We start from the raw sequence: 24,975 nt of genomic DNA, 5'->3' as shown, positions 1-24,975 counted from the left end.
GGCGGGTGTTTCAACTGGATCAAGGTGCAAATGAAAGTTTGGTACTGCCTGTTAATTGTACTAAAGGCTATGGAAAATGGAGTGTAGCCTTAATCAAGTAATTAATCAAGTAATTACTTGTTGAACAGGTTATAGCAAGAGTGACTAAACTGTGGTTGTCGAATTGTTGTTGTACTCCAGTTCCCATTAGCTCCAGCCAGCATGGCCAATGGACAGGGATGATGGAAGTTAGGAGTCCAGCATCTGAAGGGCCACAGGTTAGCCACCATTGAGTTGTGGTGCTACTTGATAAAACAGAAGACTTTATAGTAAACTGTCACTTTTGTCATACATGACACTGTAAAAATACCTGAAACCAAGTTGATTGGGCACTTAAAAGTCTGCTTTGCCAGCAACAGCTTTTATAGTACCTGTACACCTTTTATATATAAAAAAGCCGTACTTGTCAGTTGAAACTGAGAATATATGGAACTGCAGTGTGTTCTGTTGTTTTCCAAAGAAGCTCCTAAACTTGATATTGTGGGTTATAATTTGGTTGTAATACATTTGAAGAGACTAGGCTCATGTACTGTGGTCATGAGAGGCCTAGTCCACATTTTTGCATCCCTCAAGGCAAAGTCGGCTGGAAAAATGACTGTGCTTTCTTGATAGTACATAAAGCTAGTGAGACTAACATAGGCACTCTAGATTGCATGAGAGGAAGGAGGTATATTCACAGGGAAGGTGCTTTACACCTTGGTTCTTTTCTAGAAATGGAACTTGCAGGGTAATGCAAGATGTGGGACCAAGACCAAACTCATACTAGTTATCACCTGTTTTTAATCACAGTCGCCTTACTGAAAATGAAGCTACTGCACCCGTTAAAGGGAACATAGAATTGCTTTGAAGTAGGCCCTCACAGTTTCAGATGTTGATAATACTCCATACTTCTGGAGTCATGTAATAGGATTTGTGGATTAATGACCCTTGAATTGTATATTTTTAAAGTACTTAACTGAAACCAAAGCATGAAATATTTGTGTTTTCTACCTAATCTCTAGCTAGCTAGTCAATATGATTTGCTTTATAGTGTGAGAATACAGACCGTTTCTTTTGCAGGCTAAAGGAACATCAGTACTGCCTGGAGTGTTATAGTACTGGTGCTCTTGTGTTTCTCATTGGTCAGACTTTGGTTTGTAGCCTATTAAGTATATCTGTTGAAATTAAGGAAACTAAGTTAGTCATGTCTATTAATGTCAATGAGTCTACTCTGAGATGGACTAGAATTGGATACCACTGAGGCTCATGGGTTCCATTGTGGCCACTTGACAGGGTGAACAGAAGGAAGATTAAAAGTAGTCCCTAATCTGTATCTGCATAAACCAACCTACTTTGGGTCTTTCCTGTTGATCAGTTTTTAGCACAAGAAATGTTTGCATGTTCCTGAGTTGCACAAGATCCAGATTTTCTCCTTCTCCCTTAAAAAAAGCACTTCTATTTATTGGAGAACTCCTTTTCCTAGCATTCAGACAACAATATATTGTTGCTGAGCATTGTCCTCAGTTAATACCACCTTCTGCCTAGCCCATGTTGGTGTTCCCAACAGCTGGCCTGCAGAGAGGGACCTTCATGAGAATTGAAACTGAGAATGAAAAGTTCTGCAGAATTTTCCCTTCTTGCTAAGCAACACTACTTAATTTCAGCTCCAGTGTGAATTCACTCCCTGCAGGATGAGTGCTCCATCCATGCATTGCAATGTGTGTAATTCAGTCTTTAAAACATTTTGATATGGCTCTTCATATAAAAATTTATAGTAATAGTTCATCAAGCATAAATAACCAGCACTGAGCACTGCCTTTAGTGGTTGTAAACTATCCCAGTGTGCATCTGTTTTGGAATTGCTTTTTATGATGCTTTTAAAGATTTTTTAAAAGATGCTGTTAAGGTGTTTTGTTTTTGAGATGTTTTAAGATGTCCTTTGTTTACTTCCCTGGTCTCCTTCTGGGAGGAAGGACAGATAGATGTTTAATAAATAAAATAAATAGATAAAAAAAATAAGCTATAGCAGCAGAAATAAAAATACATCTAATGTTAAAAATCGGGGAAAATAAAAAGGTATTTGTCAAGTGCTGAAAAGACTAGTGTAGGTGCCAGGCGAGCCTTCCTAGGGAGGGTGTTCACAAGTGGGGCATCATTATTTATTTATTTATTTATTATTTGATTTATATCCCGTCTTTCCTCCCGGCCGGAGCCCAGGACGATGAGAGATCATCTCTCTCTTGTTGTCACATGGAGTTGTTTAAACAGCCTTTGCCAACCTAGTGACCTCCAAATGTTTGGGCTCAATCTATGCATTATCATGCTCATGGATTCTTCCCGTTACCTGAATGCAGGAAGGAATCTTAGGTGCTGGAAGGAATGGGAGAAGTTTTGGAGCAAGACCAGATTCGCATACAAATACCCATTGCTGCAGATTCCAGTCCCTTCTGAAAATGCTACAGTTGTGTCAGGCATGGCAACTGGGTGGTAAATTCACCACCCCTGGTTGTGCCAGAGGAGCCAAAGCATCCTCCCAGAGTGGTCTGGGATGTTCAAGGAAGCTGACTCTCATGTTCCAGTCATGTCTGCAGGTGATGAAAATACCACTTGTTGACCACACTGAAGGATACAAAGACCAACACCTAGAGCAGCCCCCTTTGCATTCTCTGAACTATGCTCACATATATAGGCCAGCTAAACATGGCTTTGCACCTGGCTGGAGTGAATTACAGAATCTAGTTTGCAAAAAGTCTGGAGTGGATTCTGGAAGCCATTGTATGGAACCATTCTGCTGTCCACCAAAACTTTGCATATATCCCACTATACTCCAAATTAAAGTAGGAGCACATATAGCTTGTCTGCGTGTTCAGCACATGCATGTGTGACAGTTTATATCCTGCCGTTCCTCCCATAGGAGCCTAACAAAAGTGACAATTTATTTCTGTGGTTATGTGGTTGGAAGTATGACTCAGTGTGCACGTAGACTACACAAACTGGCACAATATTATCCAGTTCAAAGACATGTACAAGATTGGTGAGCAGTATGAGAAGCAACTTTTTATTTATTCTTGTAGCAGCTTTCAGGGTTGTGTTACAGCTAATGACACCCAAGCAACATTGTTTGGCAAGATCTTAAATTTAGATTGCATAGTTGCATACCTGAATCCCATGGTTGTTGGCTTGGAGGTAATGAGTTCTTGCCTACAGATGGAATTATTTTAACGTTGAGGCATAGATCTTACTTGAATATTAATAGGGACTGATTCATCCACACTAATTATGCCTTCATACACCCACTAGGGTGTGTGTGACATGTTAAATGCTGTGTTTTTCTTGGATTTTATAGCTAAAACCTGATTAATCTTAAAGCTTTAGTGGTTTTGATGACCATGGTAAACTGAGATTTCAATAAATTGCAGAAAGAGTCTGTGTGTAGATTTTGAGGGGTTTCTGTGATGGTATGTACTCTCAATCACGTTTTGTTAGAACTTTTAAACAAGTGTTCTGTTTCTTTAATTTGCTGAGGAGTTGGAGTTCCTATGTGTATAGCTGAGAATCATGGTTACAAAGTTGCTAGTTTTCAAACTGGTGTCTGTATCTCTAAGAGTGCAGAGGATGGGGTTTTTTTGAATATGCAAACCATATGTTTGAACCTAAAGCTGTGTAAGTGTAATAACCACACTAAATGATAGCATATGCTTAGGAATCTGTAAATCAGTATATTCTCACCTCATTGCACTAATACTTTTTGATTAATTACTAATAGTAAATTGTCTACTAAAGCATTCTAATTGTACCTCTTCTCAAAAATGATAGGAAGCAAATTGGGTTTGTTGAAGAGATAAGGGAAAATCTTGGAAACATTACATTGTGCTTTCTGAAACAAATGAGATGCACACTGAGAGCTAAAGAGTGTATTTTCCTACTTGAGTTTCCCTCATTAATCAGTGCAGATCTGCAGTTTAGCTTTGACACTCTTGTGTTCAGGCTTTGACTTCATTCAATTCTGGATTTGATATTAATTGATCTGATTAATTATCTTTTAACATAATCTGAAGAAGCCCACAGCTGACTTGTATACCCATTAAAACTGTGCAGAAGGAGAAAGGCAGGGTTAGCTGAATATAAATAGCAAGTATACACAAATTAGGATGTGCATCCGTTTTACCTAAAATGTGCTCTTACATGTTTTATGTACCTAGTTTCCCAATGCCTTCACAGAACTGAAAGCTCCAAATAATATGTTAGAATTCTTCACATAGATTGCTGAAGTTTACATTCGTACTGTCAAGATTTGGCTTCACAAACATAAGGTCTTGGAATGCTTAAAATGGCCATATTTTTATCATTATTTTTTTTTAAAAAAAAATACCCTCTAAGAAGGCAAAATGTTCACAGAATGCTTTACACTAATCAGTAAGGATACTGAAATCTAAATTAATATAAATCTGATTGAAATAAGTTTATTCAATTCAATACTTCTTTTTGCTGTTACGGGAAGTATTTATTTTATTTATTTATTTTATTTAATTACATTTCTAGACCGCCCTATAGCAGAAAGCTCTCAGGGCGGTGTACAACAAATAAAATCACAATTAAAATATGAGCAAGTGTGGAAAAAAATATATATATAGTACAATTATAAAACATTAATAAAATTGCCATTGAGATTTAAATTAAGATCATATTAAGTTTAAAATGTTAAATTAAAATATTTAAAAATTTACAAAATTTAAAAAGCCTGGGCGAAAAGGTAAGTTTTTACCTGGCGCCGAAAAGATAACAGAGAAGGCGCCAGGCGTATCTCGTCTGGGAGGGCATTCCATAGTTCGGGGGCCACCACCGAGAAGGCCCTAGATCTAGTTGTTGATCTCCGGGCCTCTTTATGGGTTGGGACCCGGAGAAGGGCCTTCGACGTCGAGCGTAGTGAACGGGTAGGTACATAGCGAGAGAGGCGCTCCATCAGGTATTGCGGTCCGATGGCGTTTAGGGCTTTATAGGTAAGAACCAACACTTTGAATCTGGCCCGGAAACATATCGGTAGCCAGTGCAGCTGCACCAGGACAGGTGTTATATGGTCAAATTTCTTTGTCCCAGTGAGAACTGTGGCCGCAGCATTTTGCACTAGCTGAAGTTTCCGAACCGTCTTCATAGGTAGCCCCACGTAGAGTGCATTACAGTAGTCCAATCTAGAGGTTACCATAGCATGGATAACTGAGGCAAGATGCTCCTTGCTCAGATAGGGTCGTAGTTGGGCTACCAGCCGGAGCTGGTAGAATGCATTCCGTGCCACCGAGGCTACCTGAGCCTCAAGTGACAGGAGTGGATCTAATAAGACCCCCAAACTATGTACCTGTTCCTTTAGGGGGAGTGTAACCCCATCTAGGACAGGTCGAACGTCAACCATCTGGGCAGAGGGTCCTCCCACCAACAGCATCTCAGTCTTGTTAGGATTGAGTTTCAGTTTATTAGCTCTCATCCAGCCCATTATCGCGGCCAGGCAGCGGTCTAGTACATCAACAGCCTCACCTGACGAAGATGAAAAGGAGTAGTAGAGCTGCGTATCATCAGCATATTGCTGGAAACGCACTCCAAAACTCCTGATGACCTCACCCAGCGGCTTCATATAGATATTAAAAAGCATGGGGGACAGAACTGAACCCTGCGGGACCCCATGTTGGAGTACCCAAGGACTCGAGTAATGTTCCCCCAGCATCACCTTCTGGAGACGATTCCCGAGATAGGAGCAGAGCCACCGCCAAGCAGTGCCTCCCACTCCTAAATCCGTAAGTCGCTCCAGAAGGATACCATGGTCGATGGTATCAAACGCCGCTGAGAGATCAAGGAGAACCAACAGAGTTACACTCCCTCTGTCTTTCTCCCGACAGAGGTCATCATACAGGGCGACCAAGGCCGTTTCTGTACCAAACCCCGGCCGAAAGCCTGATTGAAATGGGTCTAGATAATCAGTTTCATCCAAGAGAGCCTGGAGTTGGCGAGCGACCACACGCTCTAGAACCTTGCCCAGGAATGGGACATTTGCTACTGGCCTATAGTTGTCCAAATTATCAGGGTCCAAGGAGGATTTTTTTAGGAGCGGTCTCACCACCGCCTGTTTCAAGTATCTGGCTAAGCCTTGCTTGGAGTAGACTGACTGAAGTAGATGGACTTAAATTAGTCATGATTAGCTTGTGTACTCTTTAAGGGGTCAGCAACTTTTTTGGGCCTTTGATCACATTTGCAAACTAGACAAACTGTTGTGGGCATCATGTGCATGCTGCAACTCTCCACTACCCAGCTGTAACTGTGGTGAAATTGCCCTGTGCGATAAAAAGCCTTCCACTGACTAAAGAAGCATAGTTTCATTCAGAGAATGGGACCCTGTGAACATAAGAGCCTGCTAGATCAGGCCAGTGGCCCATCTAGTCCAGCACCCTGTCCTCACAGTGGCCAGCCAGCCAATGGGAAGACTTGAGTGCAAGAGCACTCTCTCCTATGGCATTTGGAAGCATACTGCCTCTGACTATGAAGGCAGAGCATAGCCATTTATTTATTTGCAGATTTATATCCCGCTCTAGTTCAGAAATTCCAAATTCAGAGCGGTAAACAAGTAAATAATTCACTAGTACAGAATCATATAAAGTATAACAGTTATTGCTAAGTAGTCGAACGTTTCCCTTTAAAAATTAAAAGCTTGATAAAATAAAAAAGTTTTGGTCCGACGACGGAAGTCCATAAGAGAGGGAGAGAGCCGTATCTCAAGTGGTAGATTGTTCCATAAGGTAGGTGCTGCGACAGAAAAAGCTTGTTTTCTGGTGGCCATTTGGCGAATGGTAAACGTTGATGGAACCCTAAGAGTGTATTCAGCAGTTGATCTCATGGGCCGATGGGATTTAAATTTAGAGAGACGATTCGCCAAATATGTCGGTGCTAATCCATGTAGAGCTTTGAAAGTTAAGACCAGTAACTTAAACTGGTGTCGAAATTCTATGGGAAGCCAATGTAGATGATATAGGAGAGGTGTGGTATGGGCCCGAGGGCCAGTTCTTGTGATCATCCTTGCCGCTGCTCTTTGTACCAACTTGAGCGGTCGGAGCGATCTAGCTGGGAGTCCAACATACAAAGAGTTACAATAATCTAGCCGCGAAGTTACCAGGGCTTGGGTTACTTTTCTTAGTACAGCCATTCCTAAAAACGGTTGAAGTTGACGGACCAGCTTTAATTTGGCAAATGCAGCTCTGGAGACAGCTGCAACTTGAGCTTCTAAGGTCAAGTTTGAATCCAGAATTATGCCCAAGCTACGGACTTGAGTCTTCAGAGGAAGTAGAATTCCATCCAGTGATGGTAAGAATTCGGTTTCTTGGAGAGAACTTTTTCCAATAAGGATGACCTCTGTCTTTTCTGGATTTAACTTCAGTTTGTTTCTGGTCATCCAATTCTGCACTGCTGTGAGACATTGGTTAAGGGGAAGGATGGCCTCTTTGTCATTTGATGGAAAAGAACAATAAAGCTGCGTGTTGTCCGCATACTGATGGTAATGAATTCCAAATTTTTGAATGATCTTACCTAGCGGCCTCATATAAATGTTAAATAACATCGGGATAGGACAGAGCCCTGCGGAACACCATATCTTAAAGGCCAGGGTTCTGAACAATAATCCCCGATGTTATTTAACATTTATATGAGGCCGCTAGGTAAGATCATTCAAAAATAGGAGCCATTGCCAGTGTTATCCTCTATGAATTTGTCTAATCTTCTTTTAAAGCCACCAACTTGGTGGCCATCACTGCCTCTTGTGGGAGCGAATTCCATAGTTTAACTATGCGCTGTGTGAGGAAGTACTTCCTTTTGTCTTTCCTGAATCTTCCAACACTCAGTTTCGTTTGATGTCCGTGTGTACTAGTGTTCTGAGATATGAGGGAGAAGAACCTTTCTTTATCTACTTCTCCACGCCATGCATAATTTTGTCCACTTCATATCTCCTCTTACTTGCCTTTTCTCTAGACCAAAAAGCCCCTCCATCCCATTGATCATTCTGCTTGACCTTTTCTGAACCTTTTCCAAGTCTACTATATCCTTTTTGGGAGCTGGACACAGTATTTCAAGTGTGGCTGCACCACAGATTTTTATAACAGCATTATAATGCCGGCAGTTTTATTTTCACTTCCTAGGGATCATTAGGAATTTGCCCTGTTCATAGCTGCTGAACACTGTGAGCACCAGGAAAGTCTCTGTAGACACATGTGTGCCGACAGGCACCACATTAGTGACCTGTGTTTTAAGTCATGCTGGTATCATTCACTTCAATATGGTATAAAGGGATTCCAGAGTTCATTAAACTTGGCAACAGTGTTCAAGGTTTCCATTCTGTAAAGTACAATCCTAGTTATTTTCTTCATAAGCATCACACTATAGCATCAGATTGTGATTACTCTTGTGGTCTGGATGAGGGTGGTATCATTTTGTACAACTGTGATAACGCTACAGTGCAGAATATTTTTCTTCCAATTAAGCCATGCAACCTAACATCTGAGGGCCAAATTAGTTACCTCAGAAAACATGTGATCTCAGCCTGACATTTTCTGAGTTAACGGGGATGGATGGCAGATGGGAGAGAGGTCTGCATAATCTCTTCCATCTCCCCCGATTTTCAACTCTAATAAAAACAACTGAGCATGCCCTCTGCTCTACATTTGCTGGCCTCGTGTTGGAGCCCAGCTGGGGAGAGGACCCCTAAAATGTCTTGGAAGGCACATTTGCAGGGGAAAATCAATGGGAGGATAAAAATTTAAAATCATCTTTTTCACTGATTCACTCTGACAGATGCCCTCATAGTCAACACATTAGCTTTATGAGGGGACTCTCATGTATGGGATCTCACGTTTTCCTTGCACTGACTAGTTTGGCCCTAACTGTGTTACAAAATGTCAGTGTAGAAGCTATTGGTGTAAGCTGGTGGAAGAGATGTCATTGTCTGACACTGCTATAAAGGAAAAGACATTATACATATTCTTTTTATAGCAGTAATGAATTAATACTAATTAGAATGCATGCCAAAACTATATTCACTCTGTTCCTGACCTTTCAACTGACATTAGGAAATACTCCCCAAATAAATAACTGTATTTTCTTCCTTTTCATTCACATATTTGGGAAACTTGCCAGCCTTTGAGACACATAGATAGATCTGGTTATTCATGAATTGCTCTGTTGTGGGAAGAAGCTCACTGTGATGGGTGTATTGTATAAGTATTCATTGCCATTTATAGCTTGACACTAACTCTCATGGAATCAGATGCATGTGATTTAGAACATCTATTTTGTTTGCCTTAGACCACAAGAAATCTCTGAACTTTCTCTTAGCCTTGGTCTCTCCTGCCATGTAGTATGTGAATGACGGACTGCTCTATTTAATGAAGTACATGGCACATTTATATAGTGTGGTTTACTAAGCATTATAATTGGTTATTTCTTCAAGTAAATAATAGCATGATGATAATATTATGGTTAACCTGTCTCACACAGACAGACAGAGTTTATGCTAGAACCAAAGGCATTTGTGATGAAAAGGTGCTTATGGCATAAGAAGATTGCATCTATGTCGGGTTCCTGGGGACCATGAGCCAAAGAAAGAAAAGAAAATCAGCCAAGGAAGCATTAGGACAACGGAGGAGGATGTAGTGAATGTAGGCAAGAGGAGACTGTTTGTCTTGTTGACCTTATCTATATTGTTGCACACACCCCAGTGAGCAGTGAGAGACCCCAATCCTATAAGAATATGACAGTTTTACTCTGTGACTCTTATACATAGGGGCAGTGCTGGCTGGTGTCCACTGGACCTGCTAGGGCTGTTAGAAGGCCATGAGGATGTGACCATTGAGGTCACAGGGGATGAAAACCATTCTCTCCTCTTGCAAAGCTACATTGGACACCTAAGAACTTCAGTTTTACAAATAGCTTGACAAATAGTTAGCATCTAACTAAGCTAAAAAGTGTCTTACTTTGATTCAGAAGGGGTCCTTGCTGTCACAGTTGCTTCTCTGTTGCAAGAAAAGTTGTGTGGTCTTCACCTGTTCTGGTTCGCTCCCTATCCTCCTCTTCTGCAAAGAAACAATGCATACTTAAACAGTGCAGTTTTATTAATACTTAGCACCTAAGCGTCTTACCTTGGTTCAGAAGGGGTCCCTGCTGTCACAACTGTTGTTTGTATTCATGCCACAATAATTGTACATTTTTTCAGAAGTCAGCCTCACTGAATTCCATGGGGATTGCTGCCTGATAAATATGTACAGGATTGTAGCCTGGTTAGTCTTAAATGCATCACACAGGACTGCCAACAAGGGACACTGTAACATTCCAGAGCTATGGGAAAATATTATTCCCCTCTAGGGTTGTCAGGTCAGAAGCATTCCAAACCCTGAGATTTTGGGGGTGGGCCCAAGTAATGTCATGGGGGTGGGCCTGAGTGATTAAGCATGATACTTTATGCATCAACCACAGTTGCTTGGCTCCTACCATTCAAAGAAAAACATTTCTCTGATTGGAAATTACAATAGAAATCTTAGCTAAAAGATGGAGCCTGGGTAGGGAATATTTAATCTAGCCAACTTGCTTTTAGCAAAAAGGGTTTAAGTGCCCTCAGGCCAGGCCAGTCACCAGAAGGCCACTGTAGGAAGAAAGGAGCTTAATGTTGTGGAGATGTTACATGGGAGCACTCGGGAGTAAAGATGGATGCCCCCGAAGGCTGCAATTCTAAACACACTTACTAAGAGACTAAGCCCCATATAACTCAATAGGATTTACTTCGCAGTAGATATGGTTTGGATTGTGTTGTTGGTAACGCTTGACTGGGAATCCTCTGCAAAGATATCCATATCCAAGTAGGGTTGGCAATCCCCTGCCTGGAATACCCTGCCCCTCCGTTTTAACATGGCTGCTTCAAACTTCTTTACAGATTTGACCTTTCACTTCAGAAAGAGGTGTGAGAAATGAGGAAGCATATGAAGATTCTCTACTCTTTTCTGTCTCCTCTGTGGGCTGCTGTAAACTCACTTTGACAGCCAACCCAATTCCAGTGATTAATAATTAACGAGAGAAAACATACATGGTTTGGTCTACCTTCGTGGGCAGCAGCTTGGGAACAACAATTGCAGCTACGCTGCCTACAACAGGTGCATCATCAGTGGGTTTAAGGGGGTTGAACTGAGCGGATGGAACCACTGTTGTTGCTTCTATGGATAAATGGGTGTGAGGTTAAAGGTAAATGAAATGCAAACAGAACAAGAAAATCAAAAGACAGTGATGATTTCCTGAGTGTAGTACCATACCACCCACAACAAGATTCCTATGAGTAAGGCAGAATACTTAGCATCCCACAACCAGTCAGGATTCCTAACCAAAAACCAAAACTAAAAAAATCCTGGCAGCCAGTCAGCCAGGGTCACAGAAATCCCCATGCAGCACAACCTGACCCGGGGGCTGCAGTTAGTGCAGAATGCTGTGGCACAATTGCTGACATGAGTGAGACCTTACCAGCACATAATACCTCTGCTCTGAAACCTGCACTGGTTGCTGATTTGCTGCCAGGCCACCTTCAAGCTGTGCTTTCCATGTTACAGGTGCCACATAGTACTTGTTCTGCTCTCGTAAGAAATCAGTCCTTTAGTGTGGCAGCACTTATGGTTTGGAACTCCCTGCCTACTGACTTTAGGCAGACACCTTCATTGTCCTCTTTTCAGCACCTGCTAAAAACATGTTTGTTTAACCTACCCAGGCATGCAGAAGCTATTGTATTTTTCAACTGTTTTTAACTCATTGTTGGTTTTGTTAATTTGAACGTTTTTAAATACCTGTCTGTAACTGTTTTTGCCAATATTTTTATTTTTATTTTTTTCTGTAAACCAGTTTGTGATTTTTTACAATAAATATTGTAAATAAAATACATAAATTTTAGAGTCACTATGGCCCTTGGGCCTCTTTCCATTTTTAGGAACAAAGGAATCTGTGTTATAGTGACTCAAGCCATTTGGTGCCATCTAGCTGAATACTGATTACATGGACTAGCATTGGCTCTCCATGATTCCAGGCAATAGTCTTTTCCAGAAATTGAATTTTGAACCTTTGCATGCAAAGCATATGCCCTACCACTGAGCTACCTTCCCTATTTAAAAATATATCTTCTAAAATTGTTCTTTTTAGTTCACTAATGAATGTACATTATACCTAGTGCAGATCCACACCGGTCATTTAAAGCAAATTGTAAACATATTTGAAGCGCATGAATCACACCACAGAATTTTGGGAACTGTAGTTTAAGGGTGGTGGGAACTATAACTGTGAGGGGGAAACTACACTTCCGGTGATTCTTTAGGGAAAGTCATGTGCTTTAAATGCAAGTTGGATGTGCTTTAAACGTATTGTGTGGATCTACTTAATAAACTTTGCCTGCATGTAAATTGTTTTAATTAATTTTTTTTAATGGAAATGAGCTATAAAGTTTGCTAGGTGACCATGGGCTACTCAACAGCTCTCAGCCTAATCTGCTCCTCAGGATGAAAACAACAGAGGGGAACCATGATCACCCCAAGGAAGAAGGGCACACTTAAAATTTAGAGGAAATAATGATGTACAGCCATAGTGTGAAATCAAGATACTTATGGGGACATAGTATGAAGAAATATTTACATTAGCATGACTAAAATATGTCTATTATTTACACAACCTGTAAAGATTTTTATAGTGCAATCCTATGATTGTTTACTCAGAAGCAAGTCCCAATGTATTCATTGGGGCTTACTCGAGTAGGGAAGCATGCACAGAATTGCAGCCTCAACCAAAACCTCAAGTGATAAGGAATTTCATTCACCCAACCCAAAATTTAGAATCATGCCACTTTAAGCTGTTTTGCAACTGTTTATATTCATTTTTATAGTTATTGGAATTTAAAGGGATTTATTTCATATTGTGAGCTGCCTTGGGTTTCCAATCTGCAACCCTGCCTCACAGGGTTGTTGGGAAGACTCTCTCTCCACACGCACGCACACACCCTATATAATAGTTTATTACCAAAACACATGGGGCTGTTTGTGTTAGTTTAATGGATTAAAAAGATAGCACTTCTCCTGATTTTTAAAATCCCTTTCACACTGCAGTACCTGTTGCGTTAAGGGACAGCAGCTTTTTCAGCCGATATACCGGCATTTCACACAACAGTCTTTCACACAGCTTGTTTTCGTCCCTCACCCATTATACACATGCACACTGTGCCCTGTTGTGTTGGAGGTCTAAGATCTCATCCTGTCTCCATGCAAGCCCTCTCCTTTAGGATCTGACTTTTAAAATTGTATCAACACAGGTATGTGTGTGAAATGCTGTTGCCATCTGTGCCAATGCCAGAGTACCGGTACAATGTTCATCAGGGGGGAAAAACCCATGTGACTAAAGGGCGGGAATGCACTGCATGCTGGGATGCCTGTCACGTGAGCGGCTGCAGTTAGCGAAAAACTCAGCAATTTTCTGGGTTCCCAGCCTTGCTAATGGATTATTTCTGGTATCATTTATCATGGAAATTTGCGCCAAACTTGCACTACATTACACTAGAATTCCAGAGCTAGCTTGTGCATTGTGTGAAAGATCAAATATAATGCACACATTACCAGGTAAGATTAATCATCAGAATAACAATAAAGTGCAGTGTGAAAGCACCCCTAGTAATATACAAATTCCACATGGTTTTTTTTTCCACCCAGAGACATGGGAGGGACCTCTTTGCCATACCAATACTTTTGGATTGGGATTGGCTGATTGGTGCAGCGAGCTGATTTGCCAGAGAACAGGAGATTGACAGAAATTTCTCCAGGAGCCTCTCCAAGTTCAAATGGAAGTATAATATGTGTGGGGAACAGGAAAGAATGTGTAGCTTTGAGACTTTGGGGGTTGGGTGGGTTAAACATTTTGCTTGACATTCTCCTTCGGAGGGCTGTGCCCAAGTAGCCATAGTGCAAGAGTCTCCACTGCACAGAAGCTATCATAGTGGATTACAGGTGATAAGGATAGTATCTAACAAAGCAGTTCTGTTAGCACAAGGACTTCTGGTTGCTACATAGAATTTTCCCTCCTGCTCCTCTCCCCACATGCCTCCAAAATCTGTTCTGGAGTTCCTCCAATCATGCAGAGCAGATATGGGGAATGCATGAGAGAACAAGAGGAAGTTCTGTTGTGCTGATGGAGCAGGGCCATAGCTCAGTGGTAGAGCATCTTCCTTGCATTCAGAAAGTCCCAGGTTCAATCCCCGGCATCTCCAGGTAGAATAGGGAGAAACTCCTGTCTGAAACCCTAGGCAGCTGCTGACAGTCAGTGTAGCCACTACTGAGCTCGATGGATCAAAAGGTCTGACTCAGTATAAGGCAGCTTCCTATGTTCCTTGGATACTGTCCTGAGTTTTTATAGATGAGCTTTCTATCTGTGAAAGACAGGTGAAATAAGTGCAGTGTGAGCTGCTAACTTTAACTACTCAAGGGCAGCACACAGAAAATGGCCACTACACGGAAGTCCCTTTAACTTCCTTCTTGTATTCTCCATGGAGCAAACTGTGCTTCTTTATTGGCAGACCATAATGGTGTCTGTCTGTGGTACCACAAATCCACCCCCCCAAAGGTTTGGGGTGGCGTGGGAGAAATACTCCCAAGTTTTCTGGCTTAAAAATTAGGCCAGGTGAATCAGTTGCTGAAGAGGATAGCAAGAATATTTATTCTCCTTTCCTCCACACTACCTGAAGGGACATGAAAGGACTAAAAATGCGCCAATAAAAGCAGCAGCATATTAAAAAAAACAACTCCAAATACAATAATTCCAAATGCAACTATTCCTATCCAGGATCTTCATTATGTAAATGAAGACTCCAGTCATCACGCATGTAGCAAACTTGATAGAAGGTTGCTCTCCTGCAGACCAGTAAATCCCTTCGAGTGGACATTGTCAATCTGGTTTTGAAACTTTTAGTTTGGGAAATAACTAATGTAGGGGATAAATCCAAACAGCAGCAGCATCTTTACTGAGAGCAAATGAATGTCACAGAGCGTAGAGCTAGCTTCAGTTTCACAGAAGTATTCCTTGGACTGGCTAATAAAAAAAAGTGAGGCAGAGAAAAAGTTGTTGCTGGTGAAGGGCATGGTGGAAGCTGTCATCAATACATTATTTTATTTATTGAATTATTCCACTTTTCAGAAAACATGGTCTCCTAAAGCAGCTCACATCAATAAAATAAAACAGACAGACCACACCCTGAGGCTTACAAACAAGGAAAGAGGAATGGAGGGAATAGGTAAAGGAGGAGGGTCTAATTAACAATGTCTGAGCAAAGTGGTTAGTTATAAACAGGCATTTACATTCAGATGGGGCCAGATTGATGGGCAGAGGTGTACCAACTGACTGCTTGTTTTCTGGTTGGTAGCAGAGGTCAGAATGTGCTTCCCTTCAGCCCAAGAACTGGCAGTTGGCACTGAGTGTTTTCTTTGGCAGGGAGGGGTGGTAGTGAGCTCCCTGCAGCTGTGCCTTATCTGGCTGATGGATGGGACTAGGCTGGTCTTCCCCCCAGCCCTGATGTTCTTTCAGGAGATGGGAGGTGCAGCCTCGAGTGACCCTTGATCAGTATGAAATGGTCTTATGGTTGATGTGCTCACCTTACAGATTAAGGATACCAAAAAGTTGCTCTGCTTTTACAAAGCGGTTTTGCTAAGCAGCTAGAGATTTTTTTTTCCCTAGGGAAAGGGCCACATGGTTCAATGTTAAGACTTCTGTATGTGAAGTAGAGTCTCCATTCAGTTCTTCATCATGGAGTCAATGCACTAGCCTTTTTGCAGTTGGGAAATATTTTGTATAACAATCTTCACTATGCAATTAGGGTCCTGAGGAAGGAACTTTGCATTTGGAATGAATGGAGCGGCTTTTTGTTTCTGTGATTCTTCCTTCTTCCTTTTTTCATGTCACATATGAGTATATATGTAGTATCTTCATACCACATATACATTTAATATTAAATGAAAAGTGGAAATGAATCTTTCCACTGGGATCTGCTTGCCAGTGCCAGTTTGAAAGCACTCTGGCAACTTAACAGGCTGTATCAGTTCGCATTTGCTCTTTGCCTGCTAACCACGGCTTTTACCAATCCATTTCCCCCCTCTATTAATATTAATAATTTTAAAGGAAATATCTGTGAATGAAAGAAAATATTAAGAATGACAATTTTATTGATATTTTAGAGCCATTTATTTTTAAAAAATCTGTTTTCAAAAATACCCACAGAAAATCACTACATAAAAATCCTATTCGCAACAATAGAAAATAAGCAAATAAATGGAAAATTCAGTACCAAATCCAAATTGGGTGGAATTTTAGCACATCCCTAATTGTACCCCAGCATTAATTAGCATTTCAGTCATTTGCAATTTGGAGCACAAATCTGTTTCTGGACAGCTTCAATTTTTAATAATCGTGGCCAGTTCAAAGCAGTAATGAAGATTCTGCATTTATTTTATGTTAATACACCTTTAAGAAACACATACACACATTTGTTAAAGTTTTGCCGAACAAGTATTTTTTACTGAACTAATAATTTGTCAAGATCTGCATATAGATCTTTATCCTAGGTTTCCTTCACAAATGATATCTGAAAGATCCAATTTGGTGTTTATTTTTTTAAGCTGAGTAAAGTAATACCTCAGTTAACCAATCCTCCAGGAATGAAGCACCTTGTAACAAATACTTTTTAAAGGTGAAACTGACCATATTTGCTTTGCTGTGGATAAACTTTCAAGCCTGTGCCTTTGCTTTAAGATGAAACTGACTAGACTATGTCTACTTTGCTATCAATAAACTGACAAGTCTGTGCCTTTGCTTTGCAAGGGTGAAACTTACAAGCCTACCTGTTTGCTTGGTATTAATGAGGGAGGGAAGGATCCAGTATGATTCAGAGGAGAAGGAGGGGGAGGGAGGGGGTGCTTGGTAGGCACCCTTTAAAGCTCCTATGAGTGGGTGTAGGAACCTACCTCTGTTATTTCCATATTAGTCCTACCTCTGGTACCAAAGTTTCTGTTAAAGAGGTAATGCCCAGGAACACATCTACTTTGTTAACTGAGGTATTACTGTAAATGATCCAAAGTGGCGTGGTGTGCCTGAAATCAAGAAAAGAAAATGCTTCCTGGCATTTTGGGGTGCCATGGGAGGATGGTGTGTTTCTAAATGTATTATCTGGATTCTGACAGTGCTTCCTCACTTTTTGCAGTATTGTGATAAGCATAACACACTTTCTAGTTCATCGTAATGAACTGCCAAACTTTTTCTCATTGCAGTCTTTAGTGTAGTATGGATTATGGTAATCCAAAAATACAGAACACTGTTGGCGTGCTAGATCCCAAAGGGTCCTCACAGCCCCTTCTCCAGTCTAGCGCTACTATTTTCTTTTTGGTTCTTTAAGGTGGTTGTGGGTTAGGAGTACATAGATGTGAATACTAAACCAGTCTCTTTGAGACTATGGTATATTTGTAAAAGTGTCCAGCTATTTGTGTGATTTGGGCACAACTCCTGAAAATTACATCCAAGTGAACATTTTTCCATTTTGCTCTTTTAGAAGGTGCTGTGCAATAGGAAGGGCTATAGTTCAGTGTTAAGAGTAAACGTCCCAGGTTCAAACCTGACAGCTTCAGGTAGTGCTGGGAAAGACTTGTGTCTCAGAGAGTGACTGGCAATTGGTGTACGCCAGCCTTCCCCAGCTTCTGGTTTCCAGATGTTGTTAGACTGCTACTCCCATCATCCCCTGAGTGCTGGTCATGCTTGCTGGGAATGATGGGTGTTGTAGACCAGCAACATCAGAGGACCCAAGACTGGAGAAGACTGGTGTAGAGAGAACTAGATGGAGCCATGGTCTGCCTTGGTATAAGGCAGCTATCCTTTGTTCACGTAAGTCTTGTCAAGTCTTTTTGCTTTATGGAAGTAAAGCTTTCCTAGAAACCAACTTAATGAATGGAGGACTAACCAAATGCCATAAACTTTAGACGTTTTTGTAGTATAGCTTCAGTACCTTTTGTATAGCTGGAGAATATAGATTGCTGTCGGCAGCCAGTTGAAATACTAAGAAGCAAAGTAACATGTTTATCAAGGAAAACTTTGACTGCCTTTGAATTCCTTTGACTGCCTTTTATATTGCAGTTTTACATTGCAGTGTTTTAATGTTCTTGTTCTAACATTCTTGGTTTATTGTGGCAAAGTGGTTAACGTGTTGGACTATGACCTGGGAGACCAGGGTTCGAATCCCCACACAGCCATGAAGCTCACTGGGTGACCTTGGGCCAGTCACTTAGCCTCAGAGGAAGGCAATGGTAAACCTCCTCTGAATACTGCTTACCACGAAAACCCTATTCATAGGGTCACCATAAGTCGGAATCGAAGGCAGTACAACCAACCAACCAACTTTTTTGAGCCTCCCTGGGAACCTATTGTGAAGGGCAAGGTTGTTATGTGCCTTCAAGTCGATTACGACTTAACGGCAACCCTATGAATCAGCGACCTCCAGTAGCATCTGTTATAAACCACGCTGTTCAGATCTTGTACGTTCAGCTCTGTGTCTTCTTTTATGGAATCGATCCATCTCTTGTTTGGTCTTCCTCTTTTTCTACTCCCTTCTGTTTTTCCCAGCGTTATTGTCTTTTCTAGTGAATCATGTCTTCTCATTATGTGTCCAAAGTATGATAACCTCAGATTCATCATTTTAGCTTGTAATGATAGTTCTGGTTTAATTTGTTCAAACACCCAATTATTTGTCTTTTTCGTAGTCCATGGTATCCGCAAAGCTCTCCTCCAACACCACATTTCAAATGAGTTGATTTTTCTCTTATCCATTTTTTTCACTGTCCAACTTTCACATCCATATATAGTTGTCCAAATGATCCTGACTTTAGTGTTCAGTGATACATCTTTGCATTTGAGGACCTTTTCAAGTCATCTCATAGGTGCCCTTCCCAGTCCTAGCCTTCTTCTAATTTCTTGACAGTTGTCTCCATTTTGGATACCTCATCCTTCATAACAAGCCGAAAGAGCAAGGTATGAAGGATGAATTAACGAGGCTGAAACATGCAACACATACATTAACGCAGTCTGACATGCACTGGCCTCTATGTTCTCAATGTTTTAACTGTTTAGATGAGACCTTAATGTATGTGCTAAGCTCTTCAAAGCTTTCCTATCATTTTGCTTATTGAAACTATTGAGCAATTTTTGCTATTGATCCTAATAAATGTATGTTTGTTTTACTGGTATGCACAGTGCACAATGAAGTGTATCAGTACCTCCTGCATGCATAACACGGAGGAAGATCTCTGGGAGCCAAGAACTTCAGGCATGTGAGGCATGCTGCTGATAAACTGCTCTATATATAAACAAAAACATTCCTGTGCTTCTCATGTCAAGATATCTGATATGACAAACTATTTGCATCGCCCTCTGCACTTCATGATGTTTTTCAGACACTCTTTCATGTAACCTTCCCGACTTTCCTCTGTATCTCTTCTTGCACCATGGAAGAAAGAACTTAGCCTTGAACTTGGGGGAATGCAAGAAGGCATCTTTAAGGCAGTGATGGGGAATCTGTGGAACCCAGATGTTGGGCTAATCACCTGTGAGCATTGGCCATGCTGCATGGGGTTTGTGGGGGTTGGAGTTCAAATGTTTGGGCATCCAAAGTTGATGGAAGGCTGCATTAGAGCTTTTACTACGTGTTTTATAATAATAATAATAATAAATAAAAATAAAATTTTCATTTGTTAGTTGTCTCATATCCAAAGGTCTCTAGGCAATTTACAACAATTTTAAAAACATACAATATAAAACAAAATTTAAAACATACCACATAAAACCTTAAAACGCAAAACACACACACAACCTAAGCACACATCAAGGGCCAAAGGACTGAGTGAAAAGGAGGGTCTTTGCCTGGAGCCTAAAAATGGATAAAGAAGGCACCAGGCGTGCCTCCCTGAGAGTGCATTCCACTTTCGGTGTAAACCAGGGGTTCCCAACTTTGATAACTGGACCACCAGTGGTCCATGTGCTTCAGTCTACTGGACTGCGGCATGTCTGTATTAAATATTCATACTGATTTTTAATTTTTTTAAATTCTTTTATTTCTTATATTGTATTACAGCTTGAATTCTATGGAATGCAAATTGTGTGTGTGTGTATGATATGCCTTCAAGTTGATTACAACTTATGGCAACCCTATGAATCAGCGACCTCCAGTAGCATCTGTTGTAAACCACTCTGTTCAGATATTGTAAGTTCACGCCTGTGGCTTCCTTTATGGAAAATCCACCTCTTATTTGGCCTTCCTCTTTTTCTGCTCCCTTCCATTTTTCCCAGCATAATTGTCTTTTCTAGTGAATCATGTCTTCCCATTATGTGTCCAAAGTATGATAACCTCAGATTCATCGTTTTAGCTTCTAATGATAGTTCTGGATTAATTTGTTGTATCACCCAATTATTTGTCGCTTTCATGGTCCATGGTATGCACATAACTCCTCCAACACCACATTCCAAATGAGTGGATTTTTCTCTTATCCACCTTTTTCACTGTCTAACTTTTCACATCCATTCATAGAGATTGGGAAAACCATGGTCTGAATGATCCTGATCAGTGATACATCTTTGCATTTGAGGATCTTTTCTAGTTCTCTCATAGCTGCCCTCCCCAGTCCTCGCCGCCTTCTGATTTCTTGACTATTGCCTCCATTTGGGTTAATAACTGTGCCAAGTTATTGATAATCCTTAACAAGTTCAATGTCCTCATTGTCCACTTTAAAGTTACATCAATCTTCTGTTGTCATTACTTTAGTCTTTTTGACTTTCAGCTGTAGTCCTGCTTTTGTGCTTTCCTCTTTAACTTTCATCATCATTCGTTTCAAATCATTACTGTTTTGTGCTAGTAGTATGGGATCGTCTGCATACCTTAAATTACTGATATTTCTCCCTCCAAATTTCACACCTCCTTCATCTTGATTCAATCCTGCTTTCTGTATGATATGTTCTGCATATAGATTAAACAAATAGGGTTATAAAATACACAGTAAATTAAAATATATGAATATAAAGGAAGCAATAAAAATACAATTAAAAATGATACAGCATCTAGCACAGCTCATTGCAATTGCTACAACAGGCAGAAGAAGTAGTCTGCCCAGACCCTCGGCAATTTTCAAGTGGTCCGTTAAAGAAAAAATTGGGAACCATTGATATAAACAAATGTGTAAACTTGGACATTTGCTTCTTCTAGGGGAAAGCAGCTCTAGGAGAAGAAATGGTGGGGGATAGCCTGCTTTAATCCTTTCTCCCTCTCTGCTTTCTGCCCTCTCCCTAGGCACTTATTGCCCTCACTGGACTGCAGCTCCTCTTGTCACCATTCCAGGCAGGCTGGGGTTAAGAATTTTTCAGACAAGAGGTATTGTAGTTTCTGATAGGACATGTCTGTGAAGTTAAAGTCCAAAGCCCTTATAAGGAGTCTTTGTAGGGCTGGTGACTTCATGGCGAGAGTGACCCACAACAGTTATACTGTATCTGGACTTTCACGAGGGAATCTGATGGTAGAATGACTGCTGAAATCTAGCTAACATTATCCTTTCTTACCTGTCCCTGAGTATGTGGTGCCCATAGACTTGTGTTAAGAACGTAAGAACATACGAAGAGCCTGCTGGATCAGGGCAGTGGCCCATCTAGTCCAGCATCCTGTTCTCACAGTGGCCAACCAGATGCCCATGGGAAGCTGGCAAGTAGGACCTGAGTGCAAGAGCACTCTCCCCTCCTGTGGTTTCTGGCAACTGGTTTTCAGGAGCATGCTGCCTCTAACTATGGTGGTAGAGCACAGCCATCATAGCTAGTAGCCATTGATAGCCTTGTCATCCATGCATTTTTCTAACCCTCTTTTAAAGCTATCCAAGTTGGTGGCCATCATAAGAAATGAACATCACAATTCTTGAATCAAACTTTTAGTCCTCATGATTGAGAGGTCATTGCTGTTGTACAATAGCAAAAACTGCTAAATTATTGTGAACAAGAAAAGACAAGTAAGGGGATTCTGACATTTTTCAACAACCACTACAACCTTTTCATGTTTTGTGGGACATTAATTTCTAAACAAGAATATTGTGGGGATGAGTGCCTGCCAATCAGCAGTGGTCTTGGCATCAGCCATTTTTTTAGTGGAGACAATGTGAGCCACTGGAGGGGGCCATATCAACGTTGACAAATGGCATTCTCTACCTGACAAGAGAAGAGACCTGTCAGGCCTCTTGTAGCCAAACCACAATTAACTTTAAAACACATTAATAATGCATGTAACTGGGGGGGAAATTAAAAAAAAACCTGGAAATTTCAACCATTGGCAGGATATGGGAGGCTTATTAACCCTTTCCTCCCATGCCTCAATCCCGACAAAAAAAAATCCTCCAATTGCTATTTGGTGTGAGGGGTTTTGAGCTTCATTAGGCCCTGTAGCAGCTACTACTTCAAGTTTTTCATTTTTTAAAAAAGAGCAGTGTTTAGACCACTTGTTGAATATCAGATGTAGTTTTTGCCCTCAGAGTCTCAAAAAGGTTGTGACTAGGGCTTTTTAGGAAACATAAGTTGTAGTTTTGCCCTGAATCTAAAGTTCCCTGTCACAGAAGCAAACAACTGACTACTCTGCAACACCAGCTTGAGAAATAACATCTATTTATGTTGTTTGTGAAAAAATTGTTTCTCGATACCTAAAGTTTAATCCTGCAATATTACTGGTTGAGCTGCTGGCAAGAGCTATCTTAAGGCTGCCTAATACTTCCCATAGTAAGATTCTTGCAATATTTTCTCTTAAAGATTTTATCTCTCTCTCTTTCCCACCCCGCCCCCCAATGATGACGAATCTTTTGATATTTCACAGGGATTCTTTCTGGAAGGAGGCAGAAGCGGTGTGTGTTAGAATAAACTTTAAGTCTCCAGCAATGTGGCATTTGGTCTGTTTCTGCCACTTGAGATGCCAAGAGAACAAGGGTGCTAGTTTTTCTAATTGGAAAGCTCTCTCATATTAAAAGGTGACAGACAGGTGGCTGCTGAACTCCCAAGTCTGATGATATTGTTGCAAACATACAATACGCTGATGCATAATTAATACGTAGGTAGTGTGCGGGTTTGCTCAGACTGTCAAACAGTTTACAGGCTTCTCCTTAATGATGTGCCCACTTTTTCTTAGGTCAGTGATAAGATGGATAGCACACTTCTCTCGTTCTTGATTGTGGCTGGTGCCTAAGCAAAAAAGTTGGGGATTTTGGACTGGATGGAAGCAGTGCCAAACATGTATTTTTACATAAATAAGACTAGAGGATGAGAGCATTTGTTGTTAAGACTGTCATTCTAAAATCTAGACATTTCAATGAACCTATCAGTCATTCTCCTCCCCCCCCCCTTTTTCTGCACCACCCTCTGGACTGTATGTTATATGTAGCTAGACAAATGGCACTCTGCAGAGCTTGCTGCTAATCATTCCGACAGGTTCCATTAGTTGAAAACCTGTTGAGTAATAATTATAAAATGGATCACAGCATTTTATTTGTGGGTTGGGCTTTGAATTATCATAAGCCTTTTATTTATGGGTTGGGCTTTTCTTATAAGCACGTGGCTTTAGGGTGGTGTTTGTGAATGAAAGCTGTTGTCCTTTGCTTTGCACTGAAGCAGTGATCACTAGCAATGAGATTTCTCTCGGGCAACAGCCAAACTGAACTTGCCTTCCTTTGGGACTGGTAAAGGTGAGTGATTTTGTGACAGGTTACATAAGCTTTCATGAGCTTCATCAGCTTATGCCATAATAAATGTGTTAGTCTGTAAGGTGTTGTTCTTGCTACGAAAGACTAATATCACTGCTGCTCTGGAAATAGAATAGGAAATATTACTTTTCACTGTCCTCCAAAAATTGGATTAAAACTGCCTTAAATCTGTATTTCATCTTCTGAAGATCTCTAGTTTTCTTTTATTAGCATGTTAACCCTGTTCTGAGATTTTGTTTGTGTGTGTGTGTGGGATCTGTATTTAAATTAATATGGCAGCGATGAAAGTGAGAGCTCAGAAATGTCAACTCATATCTCTGTTCCTCAATGAGCTCGTGAGATAGCCTTAGGCATGCTGCTGTTCTTTAGCCTCAGCCCCCTCCCCCATCTGTACAGTGGGGATAATAATTACATCCCTCCTATGGAGCTGTTATAAGAATCGTTTGACATAATGTATGCAAAGTGCTCTAGACAATCTAAAAATGCATGTAAGTGCTAAATGTTGTTATCATAATGGTCTAAGTGGGCTTTGTGCCATACAAATAAAGTGTTTCTTTAGGATCTAACTGTGTTGGAGATCAGGCGAGGTCTCCATCCAGTTGTATGCTGGCTTTCAAGTTCCTCTCTGGGATAAAGCAGGAGCTCTTTTTATTAGACCTGTTGCTGAAAGATCTCTCTAAGAAACTAAAAATGTACATTTTTTTACCAATAGACGTTGCATTGTCTGAGGCCAATGGATTGACAGGATATGTTAGCCAAAAACATACAGGATAGTATGCGTCAGGTTAAAAACTTCTGCTTGAAGTAGGCAATCAAAGGGAGTGCCTGGGAAATACTGACTTGCCTGAAGCTGCGGCAACAGGTATGACTAGAAAAAGATGCTGAGCCAGTAATATTACCTTATCACTCCAGAGCAGAATGCACAATGCTCAGGTTCCATTCTAAAATAATTTCATCTGCTTTCAGTCTCTTAATTACTCTCATGAATTCTATGTTTTTGGTTAAATACAAAAGGATAAAGTGATTTTTTTTGGTTTGAAAAAATCTAGTATCTAAACAGCTGCTTACCCTATCTTCAGTGAAGTGTGTGTGTGAAAAGAGCGGTACTGAAAAGCAGAAG

The 24,975-nt window shown here is 40.8% G+C and overlaps 1 protein-coding gene across 9 annotated transcripts in view; it reads left to right on the top strand.

The window, feature by feature from the left end:
• Nucleotides 1–24,975, top strand: part of PPFIBP2 (PPFIA binding protein 2) — a 173,590-nt gene that overhangs the window by 5,673 nt on the left and 142,942 nt on the right. Inside the window, exon 1 of one of the 9 annotated variants that reach the window (XM_061610488.1) lies at nt 23,741–23,837. The exons of the other annotated variants lie outside the window; for them this stretch is intronic. The gene's annotated coding sequence lies outside the window, so the exon portion shown is untranslated. Of the gene's footprint in view, nt 1–23,740; nt 23,838–24,975 lie in introns of those variants that run through there. 9 annotated transcript variants of the gene reach the window in all.

Source organism: Rhineura floridana, chromosome 2 (assembly GCF_030035675.1).
Source record: "Rhineura floridana isolate rRhiFlo1 chromosome 2, rRhiFlo1.hap2, whole genome shotgun sequence".
NCBI classification, from domain to species: Eukaryota; Metazoa; Chordata; class Lepidosauria; order Squamata; family Rhineuridae; genus Rhineura; species Rhineura floridana.
This window is presented reverse-complemented; position numbering and strand designations above follow the sequence as displayed.